Here is a 4,797-nt window from a genome sequence, read left to right on the forward strand (position 1 = left end):
GAATCGGAGAGACAAATTTATTACCCGATTTTTGAACAAACCTTAAGGCTATAGCCTTTCCGTTTTTTCGATTTTCGGCGGTCAAAAAGTTGAAGAAAAATCCTGTTTTTGTGAAGTTTTCACCGGAATATTCCAGTTTCAAACTGGTTTTGACCGGTTTCTGCCTCCTACCGAACCTCCAAACCGGTTTAAACCGGAATCGGAGAGACAAATTTATTACCCGATTTTTGAACAAACCTTAAGGCTATAGCCTTTCCGTTTTTTCGATTTTCGGCGGTCAAAAAGTTGAAGAAAAATCCTGTTTTTGTGAAGTTTTCACCGGAATATTCCAGTTTCAAACTGGTTTTGACCGGTTTCTGCCTCCTACCGAACCTCCAAACCGGTTTAAACCGGAATCGGAGAGACAAAATTTTGACCCGATTTTTGAAAAAACCCTAAGGCTATAGCCTTTCCGTTTTTTCGATTTTCGGGGGTCAAAAAGTTGAAGAAAAATCCTGTTTTTGTGAAGTTTTCACCGGAATATTCCAGTTTCAAACTGGTTTTGACCGGTTTCTGCCTCCTACCGAACCCCCAAACCGGTTTAAACCGGAATCGGAGAGACAAATTTATTACCCGATTTTTGAACAAACCTTAAGGCTATAGCCTTTCCGTTTTTTCGATTTTCGGGGGTCAAAAAGTTGAAGAAAAATCCTGTTTTTGTGAAGTTTTCACCGGAATATTCCAGTTTCAAACTGGTTTTGACCGGTTTCTGCTTTCTACCGAAACTCCAAACCGGTTTAAACCGGAATCGGAGAGACAAAATTTTGACCCGATTTTTGAAAAATCCCTAAGGCTATAGCCTTTCCGTTTTTTCGATTTTCGGCGGTCAAAAAGTTGAAGAAAAATCCTGTTTTTGTGAAGTTTTCACCGGAATATTCCAGTTTCAAACTGGTTTTGACCGGTTTCTGCTTTCTACCGAAACTCCAAACCGGTTTAAACCGGAATCGGAGAGACAAAATTTTGACCCGATTTTTGAAAAATCCCTAAGGCTATAAGCCTTTCCGTTTTTTCGATTTTCGGGGGTCAAAAAATTGAAGAAAAATCCTGTTTTTGTGAAGTTTTCACCGGAATATTCCAGTTTCAAACTGGTTTTGACCGGTTTCTGCTTTCTACCGAAACTCCAAACCGGTTTAAACCGGAATCGGAGAGACAAAATTTTGACCCGATTTTTGAAAAATCCCTAAGGCTATAGCCTTTCCGTTTTTTCGATTTTCGGGGGTCAAAAAATTGAAGAAAAATCCTGTTTTTGTGAAGTTTTCACCGGAATATTCCAGTTTCAAACTGGTTTTGACCGGTTTCTGCTTTCTACCGAACCTCCAAACCGGTTTAAACCGGAATCGGAGAGACAAATTTATTACCCGATTTTTGAACAAACCTTAAGGCTATAGCCTTTCCGTTTTTTCGATTTTCGGGGGTCAAAAAATTGAAGAAAAATCTGGTTTTCGGTAGGTTTTCACCGGAATATTCCAGTTTCAAACTGGTTTTGACCGGTTTCTGTCTCCTACCGAACCTCCAAACCGGTTTAAACCGGAATCGGAGAGACAAAATTTTGACCCGATTTTTGAACAAACCTTAAGGTGATAGCCTTTCCGTTTTTTCGATTTTCGGGGGTCAAAAAGTTGAAGAAAAATCCTGTTTTTGTGAAGTTTTCACCGGAATATTCCAGTTTCAAACTGGTTTTGACCGGTTTCTGCCTCCTACCGAACCTCCAAACCGGTTTAAACCGGAATCGGAGAGACAAATTTATTACCCGATTTTTGAACAAACCTTAAGGCTATAGCCTTTCCGTTTTTTCGATTTTCGGGGGTCAAAAAGTTGAAGAAAAATCCTGTTTTTGTGAAGTTTTCACCGGAATATTCCAGTTTCAAACTGGTTTTGACCGGTTTCTGCTTTCTACCGAACCTCCAAACCGGTTTAAACCGGAATCGGAGAGACAAAATTTTGACCCGATTTTTGAAAAAAACCTAAGGCTATAAGCCTTTCCGTTTTTTCGATTTTCGGGGGTCAAAAAAATGGAGAAAAATCTGGTTTTTGTGAAGTTTTCACCGGAATATTCCAGTTTCAAACTGGTTTTGACCGGTTTCTGCTTTCTACCGAAACTCCAAACCGGTTTAAACCGGAATCGGAGAGACAAAATTTTGACCCGATTTTTGAAAAAAACCTAAGGCTATAAGCCTTTCCGTTTTTTCGATTTTCGGGGGTCAAAAAAATGGAGAAAAATCTGGTTTTTGTGAAGTTTTCACCGGAATATTCCAGTTTCAAACTGGTTTTGACCGGTTTCTGCCTCCTACCGAACCTCCAAACCGGTTTAAACCGGAATCGGAGAGACAAATTTATTACCCGATTTTTGAACAAACCTTAAGGCTATAGCCTTTCCGTTTTTTCGATTTTCGGCGGTCAAAAAGTTGAAGAAAAATCCTGTTTTTGTGAAGTTTTCACCGGAATATTCCAGTTTCAAACTGGTTTTGACCGGTTTCTGCCTCCTACCGAACCTCCAAACCGGTTTAAACCGGAATCGGAGAGACAAATTTATTACCCGATTTTTGAAAAAACCCTAAGGCTATAGCCTTTCCGTTTTTTCGATTTTCGGGGGTCAAAAAGTTGAAGAAAAATCCTGTTTTTGTGAAGTTTTCACCGGAATATTCCAGTTTCAAACTGGTTTTGACCGGTTTCTGCCTCCTACCGAACCCCCAAACCGGTTTAAACCGGAATCGGAGAGACAAATTTATTACCCGATTTTTGAACAAACCTTAAGGCTATAGCCTTTCCGTTTTTTCGATTTTCGGGGGTCAAAAAGTTGAAGAAAAATCCTGTTTTTGTGAAGTTTTCACCGGAATATTCCAGTTTCAAACTGGTTTTGACCGGTTTCTGCTTTCTACCGAAACTCCAAACCGGTTTAAACCGGAATCGGAGAGACAAAATTTTGACCCGATTTTTGAAAAAACCCTAAGGCCTTTCCGTTTTTTCGATTTTCGGCGGTCAAAAAATTGAAGAAAAATCCTGTTTTTGTGAAGTTTTCACCGGAATATTCCAGTTTCAAACTGGTTTTGACCGGTTTCTGCCTCCTACCGAACCCCCAAACCGGTTTAAACCGGAATCGGAGAGACAAATTTATTACCCGATTTTTGAACAAACCTTAAGGCTATAAGCCTTTCCGTTTTTTCGATTTTCGGGGGTCAAAAAGTTGAAGAAAAATCCTGTTTTTGTGAAGTTTTCACCGGAATATTCCAGTTTCAAACTGGTTTTGACCGGTTTCTGCCTCCTACCGAACCTCCAAACCGGTTTAAACCGGAATCGGAGAGACAAAGTTTTGACCCGATTTTTGAAAAATCCCTAAGGCTACAGCCTTTCCGTTTTTTCGATTTTCGGGGGTCAAAAAATTGAAGAAAAATCTGGTTTTCGGTAGGTTTTCACCGGAATATTCCGGTTTCAAACTGGTTTTGACCGGTTTCTGCCTCCTACCGAACCTCCAAACCGGTTTAAACCGGAATCGGAGACACAAAATTTTGACCCGATTTTTGAAAAAACCCTAAGGCTATAAGCCTTTCCGTTTTTTCGATTTTCGGCGGTCAAAAAGTTGAAGAAAAATCCTGTTTTTGTGAAGTTTTCACCGGAATATTCCAGTTTCAAACTGGTTTTGACCGGTTTCTGCTTTCTACCGAAACTCCAAACCGGTTTAAACCGGAATCGGAGAGACAAAATTTTGACCCGATTTTTGAAAAAACCCTAAGGCTATAGCCTTTCCGTTTTTTCGATTTTCGGCGGTCAAAAAATTGAAGAAAAATCCTGTTTTTGTGAAGTTTTCACCGGAATATTCCAGTTTCAAACTGGTTTTGACCGGTTTCTGCCTCCTACCGAACCCCCAAACCGGTTTAAACCGGAATCGGAGAGACAAATTTATTACCCGATTTTTGAACAAACCTTAAGGCTATAGCCTTTCCGTTTTTTCGATTTTCGGGGGTCAAAAAGTTGAAGAAAAATCCTGTTTTTGTGAAGTTTTCACCGGAATATTCCAGTTTCAAACTGGTTTTGACCGGTTTCTGCTTTCTACCGAACCTCCAAACCGGTTTAAACCGGAATCGGAGAGACAAAATTTTGACCCGATTTTTGACAAAAACCTAAGGCTATAGCCTTTCCGTTTTTTCGATTTTCGGGGGTCAAAAAATTGAAGAAAAATCTGGTTTTCGGTAGGTTTTCACCGGAATATTCCAGTTTCAAACTGGTTTTGACCGGTTTCTGCCTCCTACCGAACCTCCAAACCGGTTTAAACCGGAATCGGAGACACAAAATTTTGACCCGATTTTTGAAAAAACCCTAAGGCTATAGCCTTTCCGTTTTTTCGATTTTCGGGGGTCAAAAAGTTGAAGAAAAATCCTGTTTTTGTGAAGTTTTCACCGGAATATTCCAGTTTCAAACTGGTTTTGACCGGTTTCTGCCCACTACCGAACCTCCAAACCGGTTTAAACCGGAATCGGAGAGACAAAATTTTGACCCGATTTTTGACAAAAACCTAAGGCTATAGCCTTTCCGTTTTTTCGATTTTCGGGGGTCAAAAAATTGACGAAACATCTGGTTTTCCGTAGGTTTTCACCGGAATATTCGAGTTTCAAAGTGATGGTTTTGACGGTTTCTGCCTGTTATAGATTCTCTGAATATTTACGTTAAGCGCATGGTTTGTATTTTTTTTCGAACACTTTTCTGCAGCGCCTTGAATCTTCTAATTTATGTAACTATGGTCTGATATAAATGCACTCTGTG

This window comes from Phallusia mammillata, chromosome 5, assembly GCF_965637545.1.
Source record: "Phallusia mammillata chromosome 5, kaPhaMamm4.hap1.1, whole genome shotgun sequence".
Taxonomy (NCBI): domain Eukaryota; kingdom Metazoa; phylum Chordata; class Ascidiacea; order Phlebobranchia; family Ascidiidae; genus Phallusia; species Phallusia mammillata.